The sequence below is a fragment of the Crocuta crocuta genome, unplaced genomic scaffold, assembly GCF_008692635.1.
Source record: "Crocuta crocuta isolate KB4526 unplaced genomic scaffold, BGI_CrCroc_1.0 scaffold388, whole genome shotgun sequence".
Classification (NCBI taxonomy): domain Eukaryota; kingdom Metazoa; phylum Chordata; class Mammalia; order Carnivora; family Hyaenidae; genus Crocuta; species Crocuta crocuta.
The window spans coordinates 627,022-641,351 of record NW_027528867.1 but is presented as its reverse complement, the minus strand read 5'-3'; the positions used below and the strand labels follow the sequence as shown (position 1 = coordinate 641,351).

Here is a 14,330-nt window from a genome sequence, read left to right as displayed (position 1 = left end):
TACTGGGTTTCCCAGATTCTGTATAGGGTTTTTCACAGTGTTCAGTTCTGAGAACTAATTATTGGCAGAAAGAACAAAGGACCTCAAATCTTGGTTCATTCTAGATTTTCAAACAGCTAAAACAGGAAGAGCAGCTAAAACATCTTTGTAAACAATTACCACCAGATTAGCGAAGCAATATCCATAAGCCTGCTTTAATTTTGAATCTAGTGGTTGGATCATTAGAAATGTGTCACTAACAAAATAAAGTCTTTATAGAGTCTTCTTAAGCATTTCAAACCCAAAGCATGGATTGAATGTGATGATACACTGAGTACTTGCTGCACCAAGCCCCGTGTTCTGCATATCTTGGTGGGTTTCATTCTTTTAAAAAAAATTTTTTAACAGTTATTCATTTTTGAGAGATGGAGAAAGACAGAGTGTGAGTGGGGGTGGGGCAGAGAGAGAGGGAAGCACAGAATCTGAAGCAAGCTCCAGGTTCTAAGCTGTCTGCACAGAGCCTGAAGCAGGGCTTGAACTCACAAACCATGAGATCATGACCTGAGCTGAAGTTGGACACTTAACCAACTGAGCCATCCAGGTACCCCTCAGTGGTTTCATTCTAACCTGTACATATCATACAGATGTATACATATGTACAAAATAATGGGAGGTGTTAAGGGCGGAAAGAGGAAAGCTGTCTTCACAATATTTGGATTTAGAAATGTCTCTCTGTTCTGTTCATTTGGAAGCTAAATCCAAATTTAATTTGGAAAACACTCCTTAAAAAAATACAAACAGTCTGTTTTAGTCAAGCCTTAGTGACATTTTCATCTGAGTCTGAAGCCTCATTGGTGAGCTAGACATATGGGCTTCTGTGTATTTCCTTACTGGATGTCTGGACAGGTCTGGGTTTGTACCTGAATGCCAGGCTGCCACTCTGCATAGGGAAGCCTCATGTTGTTTCCTCAGGTTGTCGGTATCTCCCATACACAACCTTCATCTTGCATATGACAGCCAGCTTTTCCCTTCCCTGGCTTGTTTCCACGGTAACAAAGGCTTGCTCAGGATGTCTTCCGTTGACATCTAATGATGACCCAGCATGGCACTAAAGGCGGGCCTGGGCCTGAACGACAGAGCCTCCTCATTAGGTCCTGAGGACTGTTTAGGTTTGGGGTGAAATCAGCCAACCTGACCTAATAAGCTTCGAATAGCAGACTCTGTGAAGTTATTCTGATGTAACATAGCTACATGGCTTTATTCTATGCTAGCACAAGGGACATACTTAGTTTATTTTTCATTTTTGAGAGGCTATTTCCAAAATTAAAATAATGGCATTTTGAAAATGGACTTGGCCAGGACTGGAGAGGATGTGGTTAATTTTTCATTGTGTTAAGCATTTATTTAACCATATTTTCCCCTTTCTCCAGTATCTTCCTATATCTTGATATTGAACTCTTGTTTGTAATTCATTTGTTCACTCATTCATTCATTCAAAGAGTCATTCAGAAAGCATTTGATAAGTGACTCTTATGCACCAGACAATGTACGAGGCATTGGGAATATAAAAGTGAATAAGACCTTATCCCTGGCCTGAGGCTATTGGGGAATCACAGGGAATGTGTGGGAATGCCAGGCTCTGAGGAAAGACAGAGGTGGGGATGAGAGCTCAGAAGAATACAAAAAGGGTGCACTGAGAAGCACAGTTATTTTTTTTATTTACAAATAGTTTATTGTCAAGTTGGTTTCCATATAACACCCAGTGTTCATCCCCACAAGTGCCCTCCTCCATGCCCATCTCCCCCACACCCATGAGTCCTCAGTTTGTTCTCAGCATTCAAGAGTGTCTCATGGTTTGCCTCTCTCCCTTTCCCCCACCATTTCCCCCCTTCTTCTCCCCAACGGTCCTCCGTTAAGTTCCTCCTAATCCTCCTATACGCGCAAACATATGATATTTGTCCTTTTCTGCCTGACTTATTTCGCTAAGTATAACACCCTCAAGTTCCATCCATGTTGCTACACATGGCCACATTTCATTCTTTCTCATTGCCATGTAGTATTCCACTGTATAGATAAACTACATCTTCTTGTCCATTCATCCGCGGATGGACACTTAGGCTCTTTCCATGTTTTAGCTATTGTTGAGAGTGCTGTGAGAAGCACAGTTAAATGTTTCAGATGGAGCAACAAGGAAGCCATTCTGTTACTTAACAGGAACAGCATGTTTATATCAGTTAGGATTCATGGATCCCATTCTATCACAAGTCACAGGAAACCTGACCCTCAACAAAAATGTAAAGGAAAAGACATTCACTGGTTCCTACAACTCAAAAGTCCAGATTCACTATGGCTTCTGGCACAGCTTAAAGCTCCATCTCTTAGCTCTGCTTTCATGTATTAGAGCCAAGTTTTCAGGTCACCTTTTCTCCCATGGGCCCCACATGGCTGTCAGCTCTTCTGGAGCCACATCCTCACAGATCTGAGCTCCAGGAAAGGAACATTAGCCTTTGTACATGAACTACCTTGAAATTCACTCTGATTGGACCAGCTCAGTCACATTTCCTGTCCCCTCCCCAAGTCTGTCACTCAGTGGAGGGCAAAGCACTGATCAGCATTAGCTTAGCCACATGCCCCTCACCAAGGGCTGCCATGGTGACCACAGTCACCCCATGGACTTAATGGGGTGGGAGAGGGGCAGATCTCTAGACAAAAACTGACATATGAGAGCATGAATGCTGGAGGGGCAAATGACACACATCTACCAGTGTCCACAGAGGACCTGTCAGTGCAGCCACACCACAGGCTTCTCCAAGGGAGAAGCCAGGGAAAATTCTGGAATGTTGACTGGCAATCATGTGTAAGAGGCCTGGTGCCCAGGATAAGGAGTTTGGACTCTTGGAAGCAGCAGGGAGATTTGTAATCAAGAGGCAATAAAGTCCATCTTTTTATTTTTTTCCAGAAAGTTTTCTCTTAGCCTCATTCAACATGGCTACCCAATCCCTCCTTCTGAAACCCCTGCCTTTCTTGCTTTGAATACCACTAGATTCTCCTGCTTTCCTGCTTATCCCCTTGACCTTTCCCTCCTTCTCAGCCATGAAACAGCAGCAGGTGCACTGAGTGTGTAGAGGATGCAGGACTCTATACCACCCCCCTGCTCTCCGTGCAGTTGAAGTTAGTGCCTGCACCTGAAGCTTCCAGCCATCTCCACCTAGACTCTCTGCTGAGTCCCAAGGGCACCTCCTTCTTGACAGCCCCTCTTCGATGTTTCCCAGGTGACTGGCATCCAANCCGCCTCTGCGAATGACATCCATGTCCTGAGAGGCATCCAGGTTCCTTCCTCTCCCTAACCTCACCAATCCAACATATCACCAAGTTCTACCTATTCTGCCTTTTAAAACCCCCTTATTTCCATTTCCATGATGATTATCCTTGTTCAGGGCACCATCCTCTCTTGCCTGGACCATTTTGATATCTCTAACTGGACTCCATCATCTACCCAGTAGTCAAGTGATGAACATGTCACTGCTCTGGTTTTCAGCCTTCAACAAGCACCCATGCTTCTTAGGATGAAGTACAGAATACTTACTGTGTTCAGCAAGGCTCAGCTTGGGCTTTCCCAGTGTTCCTCCACAGTTTCTTCTCACTTCACTCTGCCCTCACCACGCTGGCCCCTTTCCTGTCCAGGGCCTTTCCTGTCCAGGGCCATTCCTGTCTGAGCACGCACTCTCTGCTGGAAGCTCCTCCCATGCCTCACCTCACCAGCCCCTGTTCCCTTGTCGAGTCTCAGCTGCAGTGTTCTGCCCTGGGAAGCCCTGAGACCCTTCCCTATATGAGCTACCCTGACATAGGCCCCGGTAGCCCATCTCTTTGTGACACATCACAGTTGTAATTATGGCCCAGTGTCCAACTTCCCAGCTAGCTCTTAGGCCCTTGAGGCCAGGGAAGCACATCTGTCCTGTCACCTCTGGATCCCAGGCCCCCATAGCACAAAGTAGGTCCTCAAAGGGTGTTTTCTAATTTGTAACTGCTCCCCCCTGGGTATTTGTGGTGAGGGAGAATCATTTCATAACTGATTAAAGATTCTTTTCTGTCAGCTTTTTGGCGCCTGTCAAATAAAAAGGTTCAAGGAATAAATGTCACCTTGGGTACCAAAAAAAAAAAAAAAAAAAATTCCACTTGCCCTTCAGACAGGCTTTCTCTACAGACCGCCAAGAAAACTAAACCACTCATTGGCTAAAGGTCACTTTTATCAGATATACCAACACTAACCTTTCTTTTCCAATTAGAATTCTCTTAAGCCTTACCGTTAGTAAAAGAAACAAAGGATAAAAGTGGCTTTTCTTTTTCTTCTATTAGAGCAGCATAAGAGGACACCCAGACACTCTCAACATCCCTACCTGTCACAACACACACATATGGGCCATGTGTGCACACATGTGTACACACACACACACGTGTGTGTGTGTGTGTGTGTGACTTTGTAGGCAATTCTGACTAGGCCATCTAACGCATCTCTTGTTTGAGCATTTTTTTTTCCAAGTTGGCCCTCATGTTACATATAAGAACAAAGAACGAAAGAAAATGGGCAAGTATGCTAAAAAAGCACTCCCTAAGAGGAAAGCCGGTCATTGTCTTAGAAAACTGTTCATCCACTGAGTTCAGATGCATGGCTGGATTTGAGACTGACTTTGGTAGATGACAGTCTAGGCCGTGTATAGGTACACATGTCATGAGGAAGCCTCTAGCACTGCAAGAATGTGCCCTTTCTTGGGTCTGTCTCTTCGACATGACTGCTCAGCTGGTCGAGAACATGATGCTTCATGACATCTGTGTGGAAGAGGCACACAGGGAAACCCACATTTCATGGGCTTCGCCCAGATCCATCTCCTCCATTGCAAGACCTTAACTTAATTACATCTGCAAAGTCCCTTTTGCCCTTTAAGGAAATGTTCCCAGGTTGTGGGGCTTCAAACAGGGACATGTGGAAGATGCCCATCAGTCAACCTACCAGATGCCCTGACTCTGCCAGCACCAAGTTCTCATGCTCTCTTCACTCTCTGCCAGGCCAAAATGGCTTTTTTAAATGGATTTTCAATACTGATGACTTTCTAATGCCATAAGGAACTTTTTGGTTCTAGTTTATAGCAAACTTGACTCAAACTAACTTATATTTTAAAAAACTAGAATGCACTGGCTCATGTCACAAAGTGTCTAGTATGGGCTTCAGGCACAGCTCAACCCAAGGTCGGGCAGTGTCACCTGTGCCTCATATCTCCCCCACTATCTCTTCCCTCTGCCCTCTGCTGTGTTGGCTCCATTCTCTGGCAGGTTCTGCACATACTGTTGCAAGACGACTCAGAAGCTCCAGCTCCAGCTTTCATATGCCAGGTTCACATCGCGGGGAAAGAGGTAGAGGCTTTTCTCTGAAAAAGCCCTGGCAAGTGTTTTGCTGCAACTCACTGGCTTTGGTTGGTTCCTGTGTCCATTCCTCAACTAAGGCCTGGGGAACCCAGTGTTCCCCTGAACTAGGCTGAAAGTTAGAGATAGGCTAATTGCCAGAGGGAAATGTAAGGCACTTGAGCAGAGAAAGGGAGGCTGGATCCCAGGTAGCAGAGAGCAAAGATGCCCAGCACAGTGACTGATAGAACAGTGTGTTTCTCTTGCAAACCCCAAGCCAAAGAAATGGGCATCTAATTATGAAATAAGGGACCTTACCAGTACCCCAGGGACACGATAAGCTGATAGGCCCCTCAGACACTGGAAAAACAACTGATGAGACCTTTGCACCTATTCCCAGCACCGCTACCCTGTGACCGCGGAGTGCAGAGCACCAGGTTCATGGGCACCTTCACATTTACTGATTCTGCAGCTTTGATCTTTCATATGAAAGACAGTGTCCCCATCTCTGAAACCTTAGAATTAGACCACCAATACAGTGAACAAATTCATATCTTTACTATGAGAAAACCCCTTTCAACAGCTTCCCAGAGCAAAATATGTCTCAAGTAGGAATTATCTCCTGTAAACAATGGTGTAAGGCCAAATCTCCAATAAAGAGATAATATTAGTAGCATGAGAGGAAGATTCTATAATTTTGACCATAAAAATAACCATAATTGTACGCTTATCATGAGCCGGGCACAGTTCTAACCACATTATGTATCCTAGCTCATGTCCTACAACAAACCTCATAAGTATTAATGTCTCCCCTTGAAATTGAGCCCACACAGTGGATCCAACATGCCACGTGTGCACTGACTGCAAAGCCCTGCATTAACCACTGCCTTCTGCTAAAGTATGAAAGAAACTTTTTCTATATATTTTATTACTGTATGTCCATCTTTCATTTAAATTAACCTTTTGTGAATACTCCATCCAAATGTTGTGCTAGGTGCTATGGATACTGCAGAGATAAATGAGACCCATCCCTGTCCATACAAATTGATAAACCATTGTTGATGGTAGTGGCCCATCGTGGTCATGGTTTTAGCATTTGTCTGATTCATTCTTGTACACACTCATCCCCACTCACTATCAAAGGCTCTGAAGGGACATATGTGTGAAAAAACGTGTGCTGAAAAGTGGAGAGGCAGCTTGTGGGGTCCAGCCACCTCCCTGCACTTCAGAAGTGAGGACCCCAAACTCAGCTGGCTCTTCCTTCACAGTTTATAACCAGAGAATCATTGCAGAACCTCTCTTTAAAACCTTTCATTTTGATTTTTTAACTGTTTGAAGGACACCTTAATGGCCTCTAAGAATCAGGTTGGCCTGAGCAAGAAGTAACAACAGAGCTTGACGGCAGTCAACTTGGACTGGAATAGCTGTTGGGTTTGCTTGAGGAGAAAGAATGGAAAGGAGAAACTGACAAGTGAGATTCTGAGAATGAACTAAATGCATAAAGGTGCTGTCCCAAGGACCATGGTAATGTGAGAACTGTCATGGTCTGTAGCCAGGTGAGAGATATTTTAGAAGAGGACCGAATGGGACTTGCTGAGGGACTGAATATGAGGGGAAAGAAAAGGGTATATCAAGGTTGGTGCCTGGGTTTTCAGTTCAAGGAACTAGATAAGTGATAGTGCTGATGGGTGAGGAAAGAAACAGTCCAGATCTGCTGGTAGAAGGAGACAGAGAGTCTGGGTCTAAACAAGATTACAATACAGCTCTGTAAATATGCACCCTCCCTCCAACCCCATCCCCACCCACTGGCCATAGAGCAAGAATCAACGTAGAAAATTAATTGGGCTCCTTCAGTATAACCTGGTGAGTAGCAAGGTGCTACGTGACACCAGGTGAACAACAGAAATAGTTTCCAGTAAACAGGATTTAAGGGATGGATTTTTTTTTTAAAGTAACAGATTTGTAAATCTCTGTAATAGAAACTTAGCTCCTCTCAAGGGCATTACTGGATGGCCCTTAGCCCCTTCTGTTCATTTAAGAACTTCTGGCAGGAATAGGGGATGGCAAATAGGAAGATGGAAATCTGAGTTCTTTTTGGTCCAATGCAAGAAGTATGGTGGATATGTGGTTTTGTCTTCCTCAGTCTTTGTTCTTTTCACTTTGCAGATGAGGTGCTAGGGATATCAGGGTAATGTGCTTTCTCGTGTCAGCATTCTGTGCTTCTAGAAGGGGACTTTGAAGAGTAGGTAAAGTTAGAGGACTCAACAAAGAAGGCTGAGAAAGAAGAAAGTGGCCACCTAACCCAAGAAAAAGGAATTTGTTTTCAAATGTCAGGGAAAGAGTTCCATCTCCAGAAATAGAATTGGAAATATGTATGTGTGTGTCTATATATATATACATATTTTTTTTAATTTCGAGGATGGATGAGCTAACAGGAATTCCCACAAGTTCCAAGGAACATTGAATGTTTATATTAGTTTCCTATATTATATTAGTTTGCTAGTTTACCTCAGACTGGGAGGCTTAAACAAGAGAAACGTATTTTCTCAAAGTTCTGGAAGCCAGAATCCTGAGATCAAAGGGTTGGTTCCTTCTAAGGAGCATGAGGGAAGAATCTGTCCCAAGCCCTCTTCTTGGCTTGGAGATGAATGTCTTCTCCTTGTGGCTTTTCTTTGTACACGTCTGTGGCCAAATTTCCAAATTTTATAATAATAAAATGATTGGGGCGCCTGGGTGGCTTAGTCGGTTAAGCATCCGACTTTCGCTTGGGTCATGATCTCGCGGTTCGTGGGTTCGAGCCCCGCGTCGGGCTCTGTGCTGACTGCCAGCTCAGAGCCTGGAGCCTGTTTCAGTCTGTGACTCCCTCTCTCTCTGACCCTCCCCTGCTCATGCTGTCTCTATCTCTCTCCTAGAAATAAATAAAACATTAAAAAAAAAATTAAAAAAAAAAAAATAATAATAAAATGAATGTCACATCGCATCCTTTATAAATACAACATTCTTAGTAAATTTGAAGCCCTTTGTGAAAGAGAACAGTGTGAGGTCAGCCTCCAGCTGACCTGCTTATACTCTATGCTGATGCCTCTAGAAGCCTCTCAGGCCTCCCTCATCAGGCTTTCCACAGCCCATCCATCTAGAATCTTCTCTCCTCCTATCATGGGCCAGCTAATTTATCTGACCAGGGGGTCAGATTAGGCATTAGATCAGACTGATGGGAGAACTGTAGCCATCTCTCAAGTCTAGGCTTCCAGAAACAAGTTCCTGCCTTTGTAGTGGGCCTGCAAGAGATCAAGGCCAAAACTCTGAAGGAGACCTTTAAAGAGGATGTGCCTTTTGCTCTTTTCACATTTAACTTAAAGGTGATCACCATTAGAGATCATCTCATCTCCTTCTGTTTGCAACGGGTCAGTCCAATTTCATGATATACCATGTCTGTTATCCCATAGAGAAATGAACTGAGCTGTTTTTCATTTCAATTTTGGGTGTTAGGAAACTTTTCATCCTGCTTTTATGTTGTTACAGAAGAACTCTAGCTACCTTATTATAGATTCATCCTTTTTAAGGCATCTTCCCAGTGCCTCCAGTACCAGTGGAGGGCATCAGCCTCGTAGATGTTCAGTCTGAGCTAAGCTGGCTTCTAAAGAAATCAGTGGAAAGCATCAGTGCATATTTGAACCTATCCTGAGTTAGGGTTATGTCTGCTAGGTTCACTTAGTGATCTGATTCTTAAAAAGAGTCTATTTGATTTATCTACATGTTCATATTAATTAAAATCCCCCAAAGCTAGCTACATCTACTGAAGACCAGACATTAAAAGAAATCAACTTGAAAAAACCATCCTGTTTTGAAAGTATTTCTAAAGGGCTTTGAAACTGATTATAAGGGAGATTTCATAGCCTACCTACCTGTTCAGCCTTTCGAAGAGTATGTAGCAGTGGGGACACCTTCTGGAGCTTTTGTAGAAGTGGCCGTTTCTCACAGAAATCACTCTGGAGAGCTTCAGGGAGATTCTGGGCACATTCCTCCACTATGCACCTTGCAGCAAAACTCTCTGTTGGAAGTCACTTCAAGGCAAGGTCAACTGTGTCTTGCTTCTCCTTACCTAGATTACAATTGTGATGGATCCCTCATAGTCCAAAGGAAGGTTCTAGACAATATATTGTAGGTTCTTTATTGTATGTTGTGGGTTCCAGTTACTTTTAAAATGAAAAAGCTTGTGTGTCACTCCCATGGACACAGCACAGCAGAAGTATCCAAGGAGAAGCCCCTATTGATGAGGTAGACTGTCCAGCAAAGCTATTAAGAGAGTGTTAGCTTTGGACCCAGGCTAACTGATCTCAGCCCCTTGCTAGCTTTCTGAGCTTCAGTTTTGTCACCTGAAGACTGAGGACCATCCTGGCACCTGCTCGTGTGAGGCAGCTCAGTCCTTATTAAGTGTTTAATGCTGTACCTGGTAGAGAGGATGTGTAGTATTGGCTGCAGTTATTTAATTAGGGCCTGTTTTAGTCTGTTTGGACAGCTGTAACAAAATAGCACAGATGGGCCAGCTTACAAGCAACACACATCCATCTCTCACAGTTCCGGAGGCTGAGAAGTCCAGATGATGGTGGAGACAGACTTGGTGTCTGGTGAGAACTGCTTCATGGTTCAAAGATGGTGTCTTTTTGCTGTGTACTCACAGTGGAAGGGCCCAACTAGCTCTCTGGGCTCTCCTTTAGAAGGTCACTGATCCCAGTTTTGAGGGCTCAGCTCTCATGACCTAATCAGCTCTCAAAGGTCCCTCCTTCTCATACCATTGCCTTAATGGGTTAGGATCCCAACATATGAAATCTGGGGGACACAAACATTCAGACCATAAGGTCCCTCCTCCTCATACCATTGCCTTAATGGGTTAGGATCCCAACATATGAAATCTGGGGGACACAAACATTCAGACCATAGCAGGGCTCTTGTTTTACCACTACTTTTCCTGACCTTCTTGTCACCATCTTCTTATTCAATGGTTCTCAGCCTTGAAAGCACATTAAAATCAGGTTGGAAGCTTTTAAATTCCTGATTCCTGCTGGTGAGGATGTGGAGAAACGGGCATGCTCCTACACTGTCGGTGGGAATGTAAACTGTTACAGCCACTCTGGAAAACAGTGTGGAGGTTCCTCAAAAAATTAACAATAGAACCCCCCTATGACCTAGCAATAGCACTGCTAGGAATTTACCCAAGGGATACAGGAGTGCTGATGTATAGGGGCACATGTACCCCAATGTTCATAGCAGCACTCTCAACAGTCGCCAAATCATGGAAAGAGCCTAAATGCCTAAATGTCCATCAACTGATGGATGGATCAAGAAGATGTGGTTCATCTATACAATGGAATACTATAGGCAATGAGAAAGAATGAAATCTGGCCGTTTGTAGCAACGTGGATGGAACTTGAGGGTGTTATGCTGAGCGAAATAAGTCAGGCAGAGAAGACAGATACCATATGTTTTCACTTATAGGTGGATCAGGAGAAATGTAATGGAGGACCATGGGTGAGGAGAAGGGGGGAAATAGTTGGGGAAATGGAGGGAGGCAAACCATGAGAGACTATTGAATGCTGAGAACAAACTGAGGGCTGAGGCGGGTAGGGGAGAGGGGAAGGAGGTTGATGGGCATGGAGGAGGGCACTTGTTGGGATGAGCACTGAGTGTTATATGGAAACCAACTTGACAATAAATTATGAAAGAAAAAAAAATATCCTGATTCCAAGTAAATTAGAATCCCTGCAGTTGGGACTCAAGCATCAGTTGTTCTTAGAGTTCCACAGGTGATTCCAATGCACAGCTGCAGAGAGAACCACTGTTCTAGAAGCTCCAATTGCAAATTCTTTTGATAAAAATATGATTTCACTCCCTGAGTTCTGAGTAACTTGAGTTTCAGTTTCTCAGTTATGTTCCACCAACTTTCCCCTTAGCACAGGTGACCGGTTCGAATCCTTCTGGGACATAATAAAGTCAAAGGGCTAAGGCAAGCTGTTTTTCATGATGGGTATGTGTCTGCAGTTTGCTTCCCTTTCTCCTGTGGCAGAACTGTAATGATCTGGCAGGGAAGGCACTGAGCCAGGCCCCATCTGTCGTTTGCTTCCCAATGTGGGAGGTTCAGCAACTGTAAGATCACAAAGCCAGGCAATAAATAAGGAAATGTGCCTGGGACTTTGTATTTATGCCCAGAGGGGCTTGCCTACTTTTAACTTGATATAAAGCAGTGATTATCATCTGCTCCATTTAGAAACAGAAAACAGGGGCCGATCTAATCTGGAGCAGGTTTGTGAGGAGTGGAGTAAGAGGAAGGGAGTGAGGAAGGCAGGGAGGGAATTCATCTGAAGTCCAACAAGGAAAGTGTGTGCCACCAGCTCCAGCACAAGAGCATTCCGTCTGCACTTGACATTTACCGTGACCCAGGCATCCTGCTGGGTCTGTTCCATATACTGAGCCTCAATCAGATGAGGAGGGCTCTATCTACTAACACTGTACCCAGGTCACATAGTGTGTGAATGGGGAAGCCAGAGTTCAAATCTGGGCCATCTGACCCTTGGCCTTGAACTGAACCATTATTGCACTCTGCATGTCTTGTTCTTGGAGCATTTGTATCCTGAATCATACTCATTCCTGTGTCTCTGACTCTGACCCACTCACCTCTGAGTCCCTTGATACAAGATTTGGCTTTCTTATCTTTGGAATCATACAATGCTGCAGTGGTCTCCCTAGAAACAGAGCCTGAGATGGTGATTCTTGGGCAGGTGATTTATCGATGGAGCTCTCGGTGTGGGGAATCTATAAGAGAGTAAGAAAATCAAGATAGGGCAAGGGGGGGAACTAGGGAATCTGCCTGAGCCCATGGGGAGCTCTGGAGTATTAATTGCCTGAGAGTTAGTCCCACTCAGAGTCCTCACCCTCATCTAGCCATCCTGGCCTGCAGTTCACATCCTAATGAGAGGAAGGGCACACCCTCCAGGGAAGCTCAGAGCAGGGGAGGCAACTGGCAGGGAGTCAGCTGGAGAAAGGTGCAGCCAACACCCACAGCAGCCAATGAGGGGTGCATCATCCTGGTGACGGAGATCGAAACAGTGTGCCAACAGCAACTGCTATAGTCAATAATTTAAATATATATATTAAACAGCATAAGAGCCAAACAAAACATACCTTTTTTCCCAGGCAGTGGTGGTTTTCACCCTTTGTAGGGACACAGAATCCAGGTCCAGTGAATCATTGAATTATAAGTCATTGTATGTTTACTATGAGGCTGCCCCCACCCCCACAGATACCTCTGCTGCCTGCTCAGACATCAGCAGGTGGCCAGCATACACCATTCCATCTCCAAATAGCATCTGAACCAAGCACAAAATCTTAACTGAAACACAAGCATGTTGAGGGGCAGGGGTAGATTATTATGATGCAGCCCTATTTCCATTGAAGGGAGGATAGCAGATAAGCCTGGTGGACTTTTTAAATTTGCAACACAAAAAAAGCGTATTGATCCTAACTCACCCAGGAGTGGAGAATAAAACATGACAAGGGAAGCTGTTGAGTCCAAACCAGTGTGGCTGATGGGCAGCGTGTCTGGCCTTCATGCGATCTGTCACAGCTAAAGGCAGGGTTTCTCTCCTGTCTCCTTCAGCGACTCTGATATGGGTAGCTCTGGAACCAGAGCAATATCGATTTTCCTTATTTGCTATGTATTCTCTTTTAAAAATAACTGAGTCTAATCCTGTTTCGGTCAGCATAACAGGAAAGCAATCATCTGTTCCTAAGGGTAAAATGAAATCTGATCGAAAAAAAAACCCTGCCAACATTCTATTTCAGTTTTTTGGAACAGATTTTTTTTTTATTTTAATGATAAGTTAAAGCCTTCTTTATGACAGAGGTTTCACTGTCTCCTGTGGCTCAGTCTGTTAGCAATGGGGCTGCCTTCCCAGTCTCCTTTGTTTCCAGAGACCTCTCACTTCCAATTGTCCAGGTATCATTATCACCTGAGGTGTTGTTTTGCCTCAGGTCTGCGCTCTACCGCTTTGAATTTTTCCTTTACAGATATTCCCATATGCTTTTTTTTCTGTTCAGCACAACATCCCAGGGGTGTGCAAATGTTGGATGAGAGAGTGCTATTGTGTGGGGCAACTGCCACAGACTCTCCCCAGGCATCTCTGCTGACCTGGGGTGATTTAATGAGTGCCCCGAATCATCCTCTGCTGATTGGCACTTTCCCTCGCTGGTGAGGCTGAGTGATAGCCTCATATTAATTATCAGCTCCAACCCTTAGCCATCTTGTTGCCATTTCTACTCACCATGGGTCCGAAAGCTGGCTGCATATTAGAATCACCTGGTAGGGTGCTTAGAAATCTAATTCCCAGACCCTCTCTGAGTCCTGCCAAATCAGAATTTACCCAGGAATGGGGTTCAGGAAACTTTATTTTAATGAGCTTCCCAGCACTCAGCCCTACATGGGTCCTTAGGCCAAAATAGTGTGGTTTCAACCTGAGGTTCTGTCAACTGGAGAAATCTGGCCTGGAATAAGCCAAATGGAAGCTCATGTAAGAAAGCGAAAAGAGCATTTGCACTCTTCTCCAAGGTCTTAAGGAATGAGATGGGTGGGGGTGGAGTTGAGGTGGAGGTGCAGTGTAAGCCCTGACTGATGCAGGTGGTGTTTTGTTTTGTTTTGTTTTTTGTAATGTAAATGCTTCACTTAAGTTTTGCTTGCCAGGCATCCATTTCAAAGAGGCACAATTTGAGAGGCAGCTATCTCAAATAAACACTTTGCCAGCCATACAACTAGATAGGGAGTGGACCACCACCTCGGCACACTGAGGCTCCTTCTCTTTTGAAATGACTAAGTGTCCATCAACTGACGAACGGATCAAGAAGATGTGGTTCATCTATACAATGGAATACTCCATGACAATGAGAAAGAATGAAATCTGGCC

At 44.4% G+C, this 14,330-nt stretch overlaps 1 protein-coding gene across 1 annotated transcript in view; it reads left to right on the top strand.

The window, feature by feature from the left end:
• HYDIN (HYDIN axonemal central pair apparatus protein) overlaps positions 1-14,330 on the top strand; it is a 334,542-nt gene that overhangs the window by 184,255 nt on the left and 135,957 nt on the right. The gene's annotated exons all lie outside the window — the stretch shown is intronic.